The sequence below is a fragment of the Camelus ferus genome, chromosome 12 (assembly GCF_009834535.1).
Source record: "Camelus ferus isolate YT-003-E chromosome 12, BCGSAC_Cfer_1.0, whole genome shotgun sequence".
NCBI classification, from domain to species: Eukaryota; Metazoa; Chordata; class Mammalia; order Artiodactyla; family Camelidae; genus Camelus; species Camelus ferus.
The window spans coordinates 65,042,878-65,061,453 of record NC_045707.1 but is presented as its reverse complement, the minus strand read 5'-3'; the positions used below and the strand labels follow the sequence as shown (position 1 = coordinate 65,061,453).

The window sequence follows — 18,576 nt, the reverse complement described above, 5'->3', positions numbered from 1 at the left end:
GCGATCCATCTCTGTCTGGCTGAGGACGCCGAAGCCTTGCCTGCTCAGTCATTCCCACGTGGCATCTGGGCAGGGCCCCATCTCCCAGTCCTGTCAGTGTGGAAATGTTGACACTGCCTCCTACTTTTAGTCTGGAGCTTGATGCCATGTTGGTGAGGCTGTGGTCTCGGGCTGTATCTGCGTCTGAGTGTTTCTCTGAACACAGGCAGGTGTCCAGGGCTCCTTGATGCCCTCAGCACTGTGTTCCCCATCACTGACATCGACGCCCTTCTACAGTGACTGAATCGCTATTTCTAGAGCTTTGGTGCCTCGGACAACAGGGAAACTGCAGCACAGGAGGTGGCTGGACCCTTACCGTGTAGCCACCAGGCAGGCAAGCATCTCACATGGGGGGTTGAGGGAGGCCGAACTCTCCAGTGGAAAAGCCATTGGTTTGAGGTACCCTGAGAAGCGCGCTGAGAATATACTTTGGGAGCTGTAATCCCAGAGACTCAGATCACAGCCTAGAAAAGCCAGAATGAGGGGCAAGTCGGGGCTGCACAGACTGGAGGGTGCTGGTGTCCTGAGCCAGTCACTGGGATACAGGGAGAGCCTACTGCAAGAGGGGCAGGAGGGCCACGTGATTCAAGGCTGGGTCCCCAAAGACCTCAAATTTTGATTTTGGACATTTTGATTTCATCATTTGATATTATCCCCCGGCCTAGAGATGCTCTGATGGGGTTGGGAGGAAGAACTTCCTACCACTCTAAACTTGCGGCCAATAATAGGACTGCACCGTGAAACTTGTATATACCGCACAAATACAGCATATTGTATATGCCAAGAGGCTGCATAAATAAATGGAAGTGGCTTGGATATCTCGACCTCTGAGAAGCCCGAGGTAGAGGACCAACAAGCAGATGTCACGAAAAAAGCAGGGTCAGAATTAACTACTAACTAGACAGAGGGTTAAAAGTAAAGGGAAAAGACAAACACATCACGAGCTAGTCCTAGAAGAATTCTTTCTTATGTAAACTTTTTCCTAAAAAAATAATACATGCTCATTCCTGAAAGTTCAGAAAGTACAGAGAAATATAAAGCTTAACGTTAAGCTAAGAAATAATTACTGTAAAAATGGTGTGGTTCAGAGTGCACGTGCACACACACACAAACACACACCCCACACAGAACCAGGGGACACACAGTTTTTTCCCCACTTGGCAACCTATACATAAAAGCCTATCTTTTCACATCTGTATATGCATATCATTCTAGTTCATGGCTACAAAGTTTTCACTGTGTAAATATGCCATAATTATCTAACCAAATTCCTATTATGTTTGGGTCATTTCAAATGCATCACTACTGTAAACTCTCCAGCAATTAACATCGTGTTTGTTCATCCTAACACATTCATCCTATTAGCTTGGGGTAGATTTCTAGAAGTGAGATTTCTAAGTCAAAGACTTGTAAAAAAGGCTTTTCCACCTGTCACCAAATTTTCCTCCAGAAAGCTTGCACCAATTTGCACTCCTACCAAAAGTGCACGGTGTGCCTGTTTCCCCAAATCCTCACCAGCACCAGATCCCATCTATCCACTTGATCATTCCCATTCTGACATCTGGTTCTTCTTTTGAAGCCTGGACTCTGTCACCAGTAGCTTGACCTTTTGCAAGGTTAAGCAGGCGTGGCATTTCATTATCTAAAGAGCTGGCTGCTCAAGGAGACAAATCAGCTTTCTCCATAAGCCAGTGAATGTTTATCCTGGTCTTCAAAGTTGAACCAAACTTTCCTTTAACTGCGTGCCTGGATTTCTGAGTTTTACTGGCAAGGACAGACTGGGCATATTTCAAAGCTGAGTAAAATTAATGGCCAAGAGAAGGATCATCTGTGGTCAGGGCCAACCTAAACTGGAAAATCATTGTCAGGACACCACTCAGTGGCACCAAGTCACTGTGCCTCTGATTTATCTTAGAACACAAGCTAAACAGTTATTTATGTTCTACATAAAAATCTGTCTTTTGATCAGTCATACTATTTGTTTTAGGCATTTAAAAATATTTGTTAATAATGAAATATCTCCTGTAGATCTAACAACATTAACATTTTAAATTTGCTCCGTCCGAATTTTTTTTTTACTATACTGGTTAAGATAATCACAGGGATTATGACATTTAATCTCCTAGGGATAATTTAACCTTAAAGTTTGTGTTTTTTCCCTATTTCTGAATATTACTTCCATAAACACACACACACACACCCTAAATAATTTTTTCCCGGCCAGGAGCCACTCTCAAGAATTATTTTCCTTTGCCTTGTTTTTGAAATGGTGCGAAGCAAAGCTCCTAGCTTTGTCCTGCCAAGCTCCCCAAATGTTAGCTCGGACTTGCCCTTGTGTTAATCTCAGGGTGAGGTCCAGCCAGGGACTCTGTCGATCCTCATGTGACCCAGATGCCTCTTTTTAGCTTGATTTTTGGAATTACACTGCAAGAGCTACTCAACCTACTTCCAAATTTTATGGAGTTCTTGGGAAAAAAAGATAAACTTACAAGTGATGTTGCCCATCCTGTTCTTCTGGGGTGAGTTTGCTGGATGGCTGGATGGCTTCGAGGACCAGGGGATGGGGAGGAAAGAAGGAAAGGGGGATGGTTGCAAGGGACCGGCCGAAGGAGGGTAAATGTGTGAGTTGGTGGCCAACGCTCAAGACGATGCCCTGAATACGAGACCCAGGATTCCAAACTGGGTTGGCAGAAGCTAAAATGACAAGTTTCAAATTAGGGAAAAATGAGTCTAAACCCCGGCCAGCTCTGCCATGTTCCCACCGTGGGACATGTGGTTGTGGTATTTTTCTTCCCTAAGCCTTGATAATGGTGTTTATCTGGGGATCATCTTCAGGAGTAAATGAGTGAATGTATAGAAATCTCTCAGGCTAGCCCTTGGTAAATACACTAGTCAGTAACGACAGTTGTTACTCTTCATTGAGACACGCCATCACCTCTTCCTCTTCCACACTAGTCAGTATACTGTGCTTCAAGGCAAAGTACAGCCCCGGGCTATACTTTGTATAATTAGGCAAAGTACAGCGCACAGGTCAAATCCAGCCTGCCACCTGGTTTTGTATAGCTGGTGAGCTAAGAATGGACTTTGCATTTATAAATGATTGAAAGGAGATCAAAAGAAGAAGAATATTTTATGACACATGAAAATGATATGAAATTCAAAATTCAGTGTCCATAAATAAAATTCTGTTGGAACACAGCCACACCCCACAGTTATGTGTTGGCTTTGGTTGCTCTTGTGCTACAAAGACAGAATTGAATAGTAGCAACAGTGATCAGATGACCCGCAAAGCTGAAATCTTGACTCTCTGGCCCTTTTACAAAGTTTGCCAATCCCTGCTTTAGGGAGTTGTTGAGCATGGAGCATGTAAGGACGCTCGTCCTTGCTCAGGGTCAAGAAGGATACCGCTGTCTGTCCCCTTTCACAAGTCTTGTCTTGTTTGTGCTGAAGGAGCCATTGGTCAAAGCTGTTCCCTGCAACCCTGAAGGTTCATCCTTAGCAATGGTGTGCTAGTAAATGAGTACGTAACAACCAGAAGGAAACAAACAGAAGGAAAAGAACACCTGATGTGTCCTGTTGGCTAAGTTCCGTGGTCTCAATACTCATGCCACGGCTGGTCTCAAGCTACAAACATGTCATCAACTGGCTGGCACGATTTTTAAGACTTTAACTATTAGTTCTTGTGAGCCATGCCGGCCAGCACCAGCATGCCATTGCCCTTGACCTCCACTGAGAGCCTCACTACTGCCCTGCTGCCTGGAGCTCTGGGGACCATGTCTTACCACCCAGAGGGACCATGATTCTTATTGTGTCACAAAAGAGGGGACTCGACCTACCTTTCTGTTAGGGGCTTATCTCAGAAGGCATGATCAGAAATACTGACCACCTATGAGAGATTTAGCACAGGGGAAAGCTGACACACGTGTGGGGAGAGAAAGTGCTGTGAGCGAGGAAGTTGTTGAATAATATGATAAGAGATTTGGTACCTTTGGTCTTTGGTTGGAGGATCTTAGGGATGCCACAGACCCTATAGATTCACCCATCTTATCCTTGTCTCTCTGATGCTGGCCCTGTTCTGAGCATGGCTGATGCAGTGAGCCACAACGATATCTCAGGAGAGGGTTTCCGGCCAGTGAGAATAGCAAGTGCAAAGGTCCTGGGGTGACTGCCTCTTAATTAACCCCCTGTGGGCCCTGACTCATCAAATCTGCTTTTACTTTTGGAAAGTATTGAGTTGATGGTTTACCCATTGATTAGACTGTGAGCTTCTAGAGGCTACAATCATCTTGTTTCTTTTTGCTTCCCAGTGCCCAGCACAATGCTGATCACATAGTAAATGTGCGATGAACAAGACACAGCATACAAGCCCTGATTCATCTACCTCCGTATCCATGCCTCCCCTCTGCATTCTCCCAGCAATTGGTTTGGGCTTTCTGAGAGAGAATCTTATCTCCATGAGACAAGCACTTCCATGCTGTCTGGCTGGGTTTCCTCTTTATGCAGCCTACACCCTCCCCTTTCCAATATTTGTGCATGTTGGTGCTGAATTTTCTTCTTTACACGTGCCAGGAAAAAAATTTGAAAGTTGAGACAGAGAAGCACAGCAAGGGTTCTTTAACAAGTGTTGCCAGCAGAGTGGACAGAGCTTTAGAAGAGCTTAAGGCTCTTCTGTGATTTTCCACCTTCAGATCAAGTCAGAGGATGGAGGCGGGGAAAGAGAAGGACTGCAGTTCCCCTGCTCGACCAGTCTGTGCAAATAAAGAAAATCAAGCCTGGTCGATGAAAACTGTCTGAAGCGCTTTTATTTACTTCTTTCTTCTTCAGATTGACTGTCTATCAGCTTCACACTCAGCCTTCTCTCTTGCTTCCTCACTTCTTCCCTGCGTCCCAACAATTCAGTACTTTTTATGTGGTCCGTGACTTTATATTGAGGAGTTGGCTTTGAATCTGCGTGATGTGGACTCGATTCCAGGCTCTTTTCCCAGTGTGATCAGGGCTGTGCAGGGCCAGCTATAGAAAGAATTTATTTGGGGCAGGAAATCCATTGACTCATAAGGTGTTATTTTTGCATTCCTTGTTTTTCTGATTATAACCATACTCCAGAAACACACTTGGACTGAAGCTTAAGCATGACGCAGAAAGGCCCACAGAGCATTCTGAACGCAGGATAATTTTAGCTCCGACCACCGGTCATGCTAACAAGCAAGGACACTTTCCACTTCAGTTTCTCCTTCCTTCTCAGTCTGAGCAGAAAACAAACTTCTGATTTGTCTGTGGTTTGCGTGCTAGGTTATTTTGCTCAGGAAACTGGAAATCTTTGCTGGGTGAGGGAGGTAAGCCCCTGGTTAAAGCAGGCAGACTAAACCAAATGAAAAATCTAGTTTGTTGGGGCCAATTCCCCATTGTTGGCTTCCTCAGGGACCCTCGAATAAGGACCCATGCAGGGCCAGGGACTGTTTTTCTTCTTCTTCACCTTCCCTAAGTGTGTGTGTGTATTTTTAACATTGGTCTAGAAGAAGGGATAAAGAATAAGTCTAGAGCCATTCAAGGATTACCTAAAATTCACCACACTTTAATGTACATACGGTTGTCCCTTGTTATCCACAGAGGATTGGCTCCTGGACCCTCCGCAGATACCAAAATCCATGAATTCTCAAGTCTTTTATAGAAAAGAGTCAAGTTGCATAAAACCGATGCACATCCCGCATCTACTTTGTCATCTCCAAATCACTTATTATACTTAATACGATGTAAATGGTATGTGACTATTTATAAACACAACGTAAATGCTAGTGTATATAGTTGCCCGCACACAGCAAATTCCATTTTTGCTTTTTGGATCTTTCAAAAAATTTTTTAAAAAATAGTTTTGATCCACAATTGGCTGAATCAGTGGATGCGGTGCCTGCAGATACAGAGGGCTCACTCTACTAATGTGTCATCAATTCTAAGGTCCACATTTCTTTTCACATTTTAGTATTTCTAATATCAGAATGAGCCTCATGATCTGAGGTATACCATAGTTTAATTGGTAGTGATTTGGGGGGAAGGTTAATTAGGTTCATTTATTTATTGAATTTTTTTTAGAAGGGGTACCCGGGATTGAACCCAGGACCTCGTACATGCTAAACATGCACTCTGCCACTTGAGCTATACCCTCCCCCCTAATTGGTAGTGATTTTTTATTTTCTTAGTGATACGCAGAATTGGTGTGTTTGGCAATCAGTGGTGTCTTAGATTCAATGACATGTGATATCTGACTTGGATATTTTATCTGCGCCCGGAGCTTTATCAAGGCAGAGCACACCTGTCAGCCTTCAAAGGTCATAAAGTCAAGGCGTTGCTTCAGGAAAGCGCATCTGTGTCACCTCCTATCTAAATGTGCTGCTGGCTCTCCGTATTACACAGCTGACACTTATTGGGTTCTTATGACAGCCAGGCTGTATTCTAAGCACATTACACACCGAGCCTCACCACTCCGTGAAGTGTTGCTATCCTGTTTCAATCAGAACCCAGACAGGAGACAGAAACAGTACGAGTCATTTAAACAGAGGAGATGGATTAGGAAGAATTGCTGACAAGGAATAAAGTTGCTAACTAGCAACTAAGAGAAGGAAAAGAGGGTGCTAAGGTACCAAGGAGGCAGCAACTGTCGGAAGCAGCTACCACCCTGGGGCTGGGGGAACAAAAGGAAGAGGGAGGAGTTATCAAAACTCCAGACCCGAACCTCAGGCCTCTGCTGGGGGCCCCAGGGGAGCTGGGAAGACTGCAAACAGGGTTCCGTGGTCACTGTAGAGAAGAACTGCTCTCGCTGCGGTGAAGGGGCTCGGGGCGGGAAGTGATGCTCAGGACAGGAAGCAGGGGGAGGAACAAATCCCTCCTTCCTTTCAGCCAGTTCGCAAAGGCAGAACGTGGGCCACAGAGTCACAGCCCCAGCGACACAAAGCAGAGTGTGGAAGGGTGGCTTGGAAAAATAAAGCTAAATATCTGGGGCGTAGTCTTGCTTTGACATATTAAAATATTGAGACACAAAAATACTTCAAAGTAGTGAGTACATTACCCGAAATCACACAAATCTGGGGATACAAAGCCAAGATCTGAACCAGGTCCCCCTGTGCTGAAGACCACACAGACTTCCTTCCTGTCTGTTGCCCTCTGTGTGTTTCTCTGTCTCCTTTCTCATGTACCCAGTCAAGCACATTTCTTGAGTGTCTGTGTCAGGTGCTGTGTGTGGCTCTGGGGAAAACAGCAGCCAACAGACACAGTACTTGTCCTCGGGGACCTGCAACCCAGCCCTGTCTATTTCTGTGGCTACGATCTTGTTTTTCCGTGGCTTTGTCTCTCTCTGACGGCCTCCTTTTGTCAGTGTGTCTGCTCTGCAGGTGCTGAGCGCTTTCTTTTTCAATTATTTAATGTCTGCTCTTCTCTGCCTTGCTGCCTTAATCGCTTCACATCTTTTTCATCTGCCCTGGTCCCTTTCTCTGCTTATGTTTTCTTCTTTTTCCTTCCTCCTATTTCTCTTCATATCAATGGTCAAAATGTGGACTCAAACGGAGACTCTGTTTGTGTTTTCTCTTTCCACAGGTTTCACAAGCTTTGTTCTTAAAATTTTCTAAGTGAATGAGTGAAACAGTTTATGGTTCTCGATCTTAAAACACAGACAAATAAATCTAACTCAGCAGGCTTTTGCTTACTGGCCTTCAGCATTCTTTCGTGGCTAGCCTCTCCAAGGGAGTCAGTTATTGAGAAACTAAAGCAATAGATCAAAGGAAGCACAGAATTTATCATAGTTTGGATAAGCAAGATTTCCAACATACCAGTCATGACAGCAAATTCCTTTCTGTTTAAAGAATGATCACCTTGAGCTTGAACCCTTGGTCTTCCATTTTCTAGCTGTGTAGCCTCAGGCAAGGTACTCAGCCTCGCCATGCCTCTATTTTCTGCATCTGCAAAATGGGGACAATAATATTGGCACCCACCTCTTTGGTTTTTGGGGGGAAGATAAGTGCAATATATGGAGGCATTCAGAAGAGTACTATGATTATAATGGATGTAATTAGCTAACGTTTTTATTTATGACACAAATTTTATTATTTATAACACAAATTATATCATGAAAACAATGTCCCTTACCCCAACCAATCCTTTATTCTAGATTACTGTTCTCCAGCATTTCTGAGTCATGAAATCTCCTTTCTGTGGTTCCTCTCATATAAATACTGAGGAAATACATAACGTCAAAAAGCTACTGAGTTTGTCAGTGCATTCTGGTTTTAGATGATAGAAAATCAACTCAACCCAGCTTAACCAAAAAGAGTTTTATAATAACTCACAATAAGGGTTTCCAGTAAGACCCCTGGGGGTTGCCCCGTGTTGGTCTCTCACCTTGGTTTCCATTGGCTTCATTCTCTGCTACCTTCACCAACTCTCCTCAGCTCTCGGAGCCCCACGGGGAATTCAGGGGGTTGACAGGCTCTTTGGGTTCTGCCCAGTTTCTCAGTGCAGGGCCCCGCTCTGATGATTCCACCTCTCTCCTTTGCCAGAGATCTGTGCACCACGGTGAGGGAACTGTGCCATGACTCTACTTCCCACATCTGCAAAATGGGGACAACAGTATTGGCCTCCCAAGGCCTCTCTTCATTCTCAGGCAAGCCTTCTCCAGGTGGTGACAATGATGTTGTCTGGCAACCCCTGCTTTCATCTTTCCAGGTGCCTTGTAATGTCACACTCAGAAGCATTCCTCTGCAGAGAGTCTCTGAGAATCTCAAGCTGCAGTCTCCCCTAGGGAACTCCTGCCCTCTGGGTGACTCTCTATCCCTGGGGATTGGGACAGCCTTGGTCCCTTCTGTTTGTCGGCAATGTTAATATGAGTGTCCTGGCCCCGACAGAAAATGTCTTCCTCACCATTTCTTTCAGGTGGGCTCGGGTGGCATCATACACACAGGGCTCTTGGTGACTGGCTGTGATAACCCAGCTGTCCCAGTATTGGTCATTTATTCGGCCCTCACCATGACCCGCCCACAGGGGACCTGAGATGCACCCGCCTAATGCTGCCTGCATTCTGAAGAAGGCTCCTTAGAGCCACACTGGATAAGAAAGGCGTGTGGGGCGGGGTGGGGGGAAGAAATGAGCAGGCATCAGTGCACTTTTTTCCCAATTCCAATTGAAGCATCAGCTAACATCACATCCCATTTCTGCCCATTTATTCCCTCTCCTCATACCTCATATTTGCCATCCTGCCTTTTATCTGAACTCTTTTCCGGTAAAGCAGGTGCTGGACCTCTGCTGAACATATTTTCCGAAGCTCTATTCTAGTTTCTACCTCTTTAAGTCACTGAGTTAAGCAATATGGAAAAATTATATTAAATGGCCTAGATTTCTAAAGCTGCGTACAGGCTTTGGATGTGCTTAAGTGGTGTCAGTTGTTTATTTTAAAAAGTAGTTATTAAAGGGCAGGGTTAGAACATAAGTATCTAGTCACACAGTTGGGAGTTCTCAAAAACATCCAGAGAAGTTAATGAATAGGCCACTAGTGTGTTTCTAACCCTAAGGGGCTGCTTAGAATTTGGAGGTGTCTCCTGTGGGACACATGATGGTTTCTTGTTCTCTGTTCTCCTCGTGGTCTTCAGTGACACAGCCTGATCCCAAGGCCTGAGCAACAGACCAGAAGTTCCCTGACCGCGGTGCGCGGATCTCTGTCAAAGGAGAGAGGTGGACAGGCTGGGATGGATGAGGTTGGATTTGTCAGAGCGAGGCCCTGCACTGAGAATCTGGGCAGAACCCAAAGAGCCTGTCAGCCCCCCGTTTCCCCCGTGGGGCTCTGAGAGCTGAGAGAAGTTGGCGAAGCAGCCAACAGGGGCAGCTGGGCTGGGGGCAGCAGCGCCTGGTCCTGGAACGCTGGCAGCCTTGGATGCCAGAGGCAGGGAGTTCTGTATAAGGCCTCTGGCCAGAGGAATTGGGAATTGGGTGGCCAGGACAGCTGTTTCTGAGCTCTGAGAACTTAGGCATGGCCAAGGACGTCATGGTGTGCTGTGCTGGAAACGCGGGCAGGGGCTCCCACTGAGCCCCGAGAGGCTGTTTGGATGCACTGGTCCTCGGCCACGTGTCTGTTACCCCAGTGACTCCAGGCATTTACTTCCTGTGAGGGTGGAGACTGACAAAGGCTGCTTGCACCCCAAATGTCACCCTTCAGGAAGTCGGGAGGCCAGGAGCTAGCAGTGTAGGAAGAGGACAGAGGGCTAGAGAGCCCTGATTTCTGCCCTGCCTCTGCCCGGCAGGCTGCCACAGTGTTTACAGCCAGGCCCTGTGTGGGAGGAGGGGAGGGAGGGAGCTCACCCCCCTCGTCCCTTCTCTGGAAGGTTGCAAAGGTGCCCGAGGGAAGTCACGCTTAATTTCTGACAAAACTTGGTCGAGGGACACAAAAGAAATTCATTTTTGGTGGGATCTTTCTGGACTAGAGAGATACAAAATGTTCTAATGCATCTACTTTAAAATTAAAAGCAGGGAGCATATGAGTGTTCAGTAAAAACAAGTAATAAAAAGCATATACGGTCATTCCTCACCTATTAAACTTTGGATCGGATGACATGTCCTCCCAAAAAACCCGATTCAAATGTTCCATAACATTCTTCTTTTAACTTTTAAAAACATCATATATTTCACTGCCTGCTGAACCAGTACAACGGCGTACAATCTGATCATCTCTCGGTGATTCAGCTTTGTCTTTATAGACAGCAGTTACAGTAAATATCTCCAGACTCATACTTCCCCTAATTTTCTTTCTCTCATCTCTGCTCTGGTTTTACTTATTGCTGCTCTGAATGCTCTCTTCTAAAAGCAGACCACATTCCCTCCTTTTTCGTTCCAATTTTTTGTTCTTATTGTAGGCAGGAAACTAGATGAGCTTATTAGAATTCTATCTAAAATAAAGCGGTGAGCGGGATGGCCACTGGAGTCCTCAGACCCTGACTTTTCGATATGGACACAGAGACATGCATAAATGCACATCAACATTTTTTTAAAGAAATTTAGGTTAATTCATTAAATATTTATGGACTTTCTTCTGTATGTCAGGCACTAGGTTAGGTTAGACACGAGGTCAAAGGAAGTATGTCCCAGTATTTTTCCTTGCGACACATACATTTCCTGCGGGAGACAGCCAGCCATGATGGCCCCTGACAAGATAATCACATGTTATAAGTAAGTGCTGCTGGTCTACCAAGGAGGGGCCTTGGCCGGGTCTGGCCTTGTGGAGAAGTCCTCCTCAAGGTGAGTCTCAAAAGGATATATTTACAGGACCTGTGGGTCCTCCTTACCTTCCCTCCCACAGCCATTTAATTCGTAATTTTATAATGGAATTTTCTCTTTCACCCCTAAATTAGTTGAAGTCTGTAGGCTTTAAATTAGAGGCAAACTTATGCATTTTTAATATAACTCGACAGTTTGAATTTAGGCACAAATGTCATGTTTAAAAACTAAGAGTGTAAATGTCCATCAGCAGACAGGTTGGATAAAGAAGATGTGGTATATATGTGTGTGTGTGTATTCCACACACAATGGAATACTACTCAGCCATAAAAAAGAATGAAATAAAGCCATCTGCAGCAACATGGATGGACCTAGAGATTATCATACCAAGTGAAGCAAGTCAGAAAGAGAAAGAAAAATACCATATGATATCACTTATATGTGGAATCTTAAAAAAAGACACAAATGAGTTTATTACCAAACAGAAACAGACTCACAGACATAGAAAATAAACTTATGCTTACCAGGGGGGAAGGGTGGGGAGGGGTAAATTGAGAGTTCGGGGTTTGTAGCTACTAACTACTATGTATAAAGTAGTTAAACAACAAGTTTTTACTGTTTAGCCCAGGAAACTATATTCAGTATCTTGTAATAACCTATAATGAAAAAGAATATGAAAAGGAATATATATACACACACACACATACATATATAACTGAATCACCATGCTGTGCATCAGAAACTAACACAACATTGTAACTTTGTAACTGATTATACTTCAATAATAATAATAAAAAAACTAAGAGTGCAAATGGCATTTAATGAGGTAGAATGTAGTTATAGCCCTTATGGAGAACAGTTAATGATTAAAGGGCGGGGGGTTCATACTGAAGAAACCCACCAAATCTTTAAACATGGTATTGTCAAATTCCAGGTACTTTTTCCTCCAGCCTGGTTGTCCCAGTTCTTTCCTTGATTCCATGATCCACTCAATATACATGCAATAAATTCCATTAAAAAAAAATACATAAAACCAAATTAAAATCAATCTAGTCATTCCACACCCTCATTTTTAAATTGGCCAAAGATAACAGTAGGATCTTCATAAAAGAATTACAAGGCAGCCAATAGGTATATTCAAAGTCATCAGTCTTCTGAATAATGAAAGAAATGTTTCTCCAAAGTGAAAGGGTATTTTCCTTCCTAATCATAATGACTAAGATTAAATTCAGGAAACTTAACGTGGACTTAACATTACCATCTAAAATACACTCTGTGCATAATTTTGCCGGTTGTCCCAGTAACATTTTTGTAACGTCCTTCCCTGACAGTATAACACACTGAATTTCTCTGTCACGTCTCTTTAGCCTCCTTTTATATGGAACATTTCCTCAGCTCTTGTCTTTCGTGACACTGACATTTTTGAAGAGTATGTGTCAGTTGTTTTGAAGGATGTCCCTCAATTTGGTTTGTTTTCTCTTGATTAGATTCAAGTTACCCCTTTAGGCAGCAGTGAGTTTTATAGGGTTTTTTTGAGGGTGAAAATCTGTCATCTCTCTTCACAAAACACCCTGGGCTCTGGAGCCCCATGAGATTTGGTTTGAAATCCTGCCTCTGCCATTTCTTGGCTGGGTCAGCTTGGGCAGGATATTTACAGCCCCGCATCCATAGCCTCAGGATGGAATTATTATCTACCTCTAAAGGCTATAGTAAAGATCGAGAGATTGAACGAATTTAAAGAACCTAAAACAGTGCCTAACCACTAAAAAGTGCTTCACCATTTTTATTTTAAATATCAAACGACTATGAAATAGGCTAGTATTGCAAAAACTGAAAATTGGTTTTGAAGAATTGTTTTGTGCAATGGTAGTGTTCTGAGGTGCTGGTGTAGCCTCTATCCAACTGTGCTTTGGGATGTATAGTTTCTAAATTTTGAAATTTATGTTAAGAAACATAAATCATAGACATTTTTGTCAATGCACTCTCTTAATATGGGAGACTATTTATACAATGGAATACTACTCAGCCATAAAAAAGACTAAAATAATGCCATTTGCAGCAACATGGATGGACCTGGAGATTATCATACTAAGTGAAGTAAGTCAGAAAGAGAAAGAAAAATTCCATATGATATGACTCATATGTGGAATCGGAAAAAAAAAGAAAAGAAAAAATAGTATACTAATGAACTCATCTCCAAAACAGAAACAGACTTGCAGACATAGTAAACAATGTTATGGTTATTGGGGGAAAGGGGATGGGAAGGGATAAATTTGGGAGTTCAAGATTTGCAAATATTAACAACCATATATAAAAAAACAGATAAAAAACAAGTTTTTTTCTGTATAGCACAGGGACTATATTCTGTATCTTATAATAATCTTTTAATGAAAATGAATATATATATATGTATGTATGATTGGGACATTATGTTGTGCACCAGAGGTTGACACATTATAACTGACTATACTTCAATTTTAAAAAGGGGGGAGGGTATAGCTCAGTGGTAGAGTACATGCTTAGCATGCAGAAGGTACTGGGTTCAATCCCCAGTACCTCCATTAAACAACAAACAAATAAATAAACCTAATTACCCCACACAAAACAAAACAAAACAAAACAAAGGAATGAAGCAAATATGTCAAAATGTTTAATAATCACTAGATCTAGGTGGTATGAATAAAGATATTTTCTATATTGGTATCGTTACTGTTCAAAATGCTTCATCATAAAGTAGAAAACTAAGAGAAAAAAACACCATTCTATTTGAATATGACCATTCTGCTCCCAATACCAGAGACCTGGAACTCATCCATGTATTTCACTCAGCTGAGTGGTTGCTGTGATGAGAGGAGCACGGTTATTTATATGTGTCTGGCCTGGTGGTGGGTTTATTTATGTCTGGACCATCTCTTCTCTCCCATTGCACATAAACCCTTCAAGAGCAGGGAGCAGAAGCTTTTGCACACAGTGGACTGGCTCCTTCAGACTAAGTCCTCTTTTTGTCCCCGGAACTGGCAGTATCTTGCCCCACAGCTGGAGTTCAAAAATTGGGGGGATAAGCAAGCTCAAGCTGACTTTGGCTGAGCTCTCCTACTGGGGGCTCACTCTGAGGGCTGCCCTCGAGGAGTTCTCACCCTGGGATAGGGATGGTGCAGGCACCCAGCTGGACCAGACAAGAGGATGGCCTAGAACAGCAGGTGCACAGCCCAGGTGATTGGTTCTGACCAGGATGGTGGGGCAGGGGGTGCAGATTGTGATTAAATTTCCCAGAGACTGGTGTCCCTCCTTGGGGTCAGAGATTGCTTGCCCTGGAGATTTCATCAAAACAGGAACCTTTTACCCGGAGGGAGTAACTCATCAAGCCATCATCTTCCATCGTCACATTGGAAGCTTGACTTTATCAGACTGGCTCCAAGACTTAGCTAGGCCGAGATGAGTCAGACTCGTAGTGTCAAAGACTGGCTTCTGAGACAAAGGAAAAGTCCAGACGTTCAAATAGAAGCTGGGAAACAGGGTTAGAGGGAAGGCTTTGGGAGGTCCTGACCTCTGAAAGGCACGGTGAAGGCCCTGAGTAGTAACCATGAGGGAAAGGAGGAGGAAATGAGGCAGACAGTAACGAGAAGGTGGGACAAGGTCAGGTTTGGGGTGCAGGGTGGGGAGGACAGTCATTAGCTGGGTTACCCATCAGAGCTTGCACAACCTGACCTTGTGATCTTTGTACAAAGATCTCTCAATAGCTCATAACACAGGAAACTCTTAATGCCCACATGTTGCCTGGAAAAGATGCGGGTGGTAGTAATGACAGTGCTGCCCCAAAGGAGCCTCTTGGTTTCTGCCTTCCTCCCAGTGATGGAGACAGCCATCCCCGAGGCAGCCTTGGGACCTGCCTGTGCAACCCCAAGGCTGCTTAGGCTCAGACTGAACGCTCTGCTGTGCCTCCAGTCGCTTACAGTTCCCTCTGATGTGGTCCGCTTTGGCCGTCTTGTTCACGGGGAGGGTGCACACGGCTTCACTGAGGATGAGCTGGAGGAGACTCAGAATGCTGCTTGCACTTCATAACGCCCATCACACCCAGAATCCTTCCTTCTCTCTCTCTCTCCTTTTTTTTTTTTGTTTTGTTTTGTTTTGTTTTGGTTTTGGCAGGAGGTAATTAGGTTTATTCATTTATTTGTTATTTTTAATGGAAGTACTGGGGATTGAACCCAGGACCTTGTGCATGCTAAGCAGGCACTCTACCCCTGAGCTACACCTTCCCCTCTTCCTTCTCTTCTTTTATCTTACCCTTGGAGGCTGGTGTCACCTTCTCAAGGAGATCTTTGTTGTGCCCCCTTCATGCTTCCTGGGGCGGGTTAGCAGGGGCTCCCCCAAACCCTCTTTGCATTGCCCTCCTCCCACTTACGACGCCATATAGTATTTATCTGTGTGTGCGCATCTGACTTGCTGCCAGCACAGGGGTTTTCTCCTATTCACCTTCATCTGTGCTGGATTTAGCACATGGTACAATGCTCATAATATGCGCTCAGTGGAATCAAGCTGATAACGAGCTGGAGATTCCTGTTTTCTATTTGCTACACTCAGGCCCACTGGTTTCCTTTTTTTTTTTTTTTTTTTCTTTTTCTGTTTCTTTTGCTGTGTTGAGCACACATGCAACACCTGAAAGTATTCTCTTTGCAAAAAGTTCAAGAAAAAGTGTACAGGGTAAAAGACACAAGTCTACGTTTATTTCCCCCATCTTCATCCCCATTCCCACTCCCTTCCCCAGAGGTGGCCACGATTACCCCCTGGGGTCTACAGTCTCTCAGAGGTTCTCTACACATTAACAAATATATGCCTGCATGAAGAAACATGCCATTTTGTTTGGCGATACTGCATTCTGCTCTTATTATGTAACAATGCTTTGGGAATTCTATGTCAGTGTGTATAACCTATTAAATTCTTTTTAACTGCTACAGAGCAATCCACAGATCATAGGTATGGGTCTAGGCTTGGTTTAAATAAGAAAGGAGCATATTAAAGGATATTGGGCAGTTCATAGAATTTGTGGGAGTGGGGAGAACAGAGCCTGAAGCCACACCACCAGGAATGCCCAACCACACTACAGGTGTGAGTGCTTGGAGGGGTTCTGTAGTGGAGATCTTACTGCCACCACTTCCCAGCCCAGTGGTGCTCAGGGCTGGGCTCCCAGAGATCCTCCACCGCCGCACTGAGGACCCAGATGCCTCTACCCTACCCTCGCTGGAGAACCGCTTTCCCCCCAGCAGCCTCCTCCTCCATCATGGCCACCTCCCCATCCTCAAGGGGACTGAGCCATAAAGCAACCCTTTTAGAGAAGCTCACATCTCAGGTTGCCAAAACGAGCCATGAAAATATAGTGGTATGTCTTAGCAAGAACCAGTTAACCGTTAAATAGAAAAATACATCTCATACACAACAGCAACAAAAGCCGTGAAATATGTAGGAACAAACCATGTGATTTAATCAGATCCTGGCTTCTGGTACCCAGGTCCCACATGGAGGGAGGGGGGAGAGAGTCAGTGCCTGCGGAGTTCTTCCTCCTTCGTTATGGTGCCAGGAAAGGTGAAATGTAATTCCACTTCAGCACCTCTCAGAGGCACTAAAATTTATTGCCAGAATCATAATGAAAATGACAGGTGTGCTCTTCAATTAGTGAAGGGCTCGCTTTTATGAAGGATACACTGCAACATGGAGCCTGTTTTGCTGTCTGACTATTCATGCTGGGTGTCCCTCTACTTACACACACACACACACAGAAGGTGAGGGGGGGACAAAGAGAGCGACTGGAACGTGGCTCTTCCAATGTGACAGCATGAATAAAATGTCAGTTTTCAGAAGGATTTTTGATGACTTCCTGTTACCGTGTGACGTTTACACGGACCACACGTGCTGAAGCCTAACTCAGAGGCGCACTTTGAGTCAAAAAGGTTGAGAAATTTTCTCTTGGTTTCATTGGTCCTCCCCTCCCACGGCCCTGAGTGCAGTGCTGCGGTAACAATTATTTGTAATTACTGTATTTAACTGTGATATATATACTGTTGACTCATGTTCACTTAAAAATAAAACTTCTGTTCCAGGTTGGGCGTGGACCTTGGGCAAGTCGTTTGGCATCTCCCAGTCTCTTGGAGACTCAGAAAATGCCACACACCTGGCAAACATGAGCGAGTTAAGTGAGGGAATGTGTCAGAGGACATTTTTGGGGCGAGTGAACTAAGCTGTCCAAGTGCAAATGCCGTCTGCTTAGGCTGAGCTCCTGGGGGTCTGGAGAACGATTCTGTCATTACTGTATTTGGTGGGCTCCCCATGGCCTGGCCCAGGGCCTGGGGCACAGGCAGAGCTGAACAGCAGCGGCAGACATTTATCAAACCCTCTCTTTTGTGTGTGGTACAGGGCTAGATAAAGGCCCTATTTCACTTCAAACCTCAAACATTCTTTTGTGGAGATACTCTTATAATCTGTGTTTTAGAGATAGAAAATGATGATTTCTTTATTAAATTAAAATTCTAAACACCCAGGGAATCTCTCCCTGCAAACTTCTCCAAAGACAGTCTCTCTTTCTCCTGAGACGGAAAGCTGTACAATTAGAGGTTGCTTTGTTTGACAAGACACTTTGTTGCGTCTTAAAATGCAAACACTTTGGGACTGTGCCTCCTCCGTGCAAGCCAGCGTGTCAGGCCTTCTGGGAACCGGGTTTGATAAGAAGGACAGAGACGGTCAGAGGAATTTGAGGGGGTTGATGGATAAAGAAATGGATTTTTTCTCAGCGCTCTTTAATCGAATATCCATGCACAATAGCAGAAACAAGATGGGAGAGCGGGAAGGGGGCTGGGCAGAGGCCAGACACTGAGATGCCCTGTGGAACAGACAAGCAGCTGAAGGCACAAGGACAGAGACACACAGATCGCTGCAGTGGAACCACACACACACACACACACACATACACATACACACACACATGCAATTGCACGTCCATCTCTGAAGCACAAACCCAGCAGAGCAACCCATCCGAGTACAGAGCAGAGGCCTTGTTCTCTTCGCTCCTTAGGGACCTCATTTCCTCCTCCCAGAAAAATATTTCCCTCTCCTGCCATTCCTGCTGCCCTCCCATCAGCCTGAAAAAAAGATGCGAGGCAGCAGGCCAGGTCCCAGGCAGCAGTCCTGTTTCCCCACGCACCCAGCCACCCGCAGGCCACTGATCTGCCTAATGAGGGAAGCGCAGTGGGAGCGAGTCTCCGCATGAGCATCAGCGGGGAGCAGGCTCCCTCGCCCAGC

General features: G+C 44.6%; 1 protein-coding gene across 1 annotated transcript in view; it reads right to left on the bottom strand.

Annotated features, from left to right (window-relative positions):
• The window catches only part of LOC116667777, a 193,371-nt gene that overhangs the window by 39,815 nt on the left and 134,980 nt on the right, over positions 1-18,576 (bottom strand). The window contains exon 7 of the mRNA XM_032493796.1: positions 7,857-7,985. The gene's annotated coding sequence lies outside the window, so the exon portion shown is untranslated. The remainder of the gene's footprint in view (positions 1-7,856; positions 7,986-18,576) is intronic.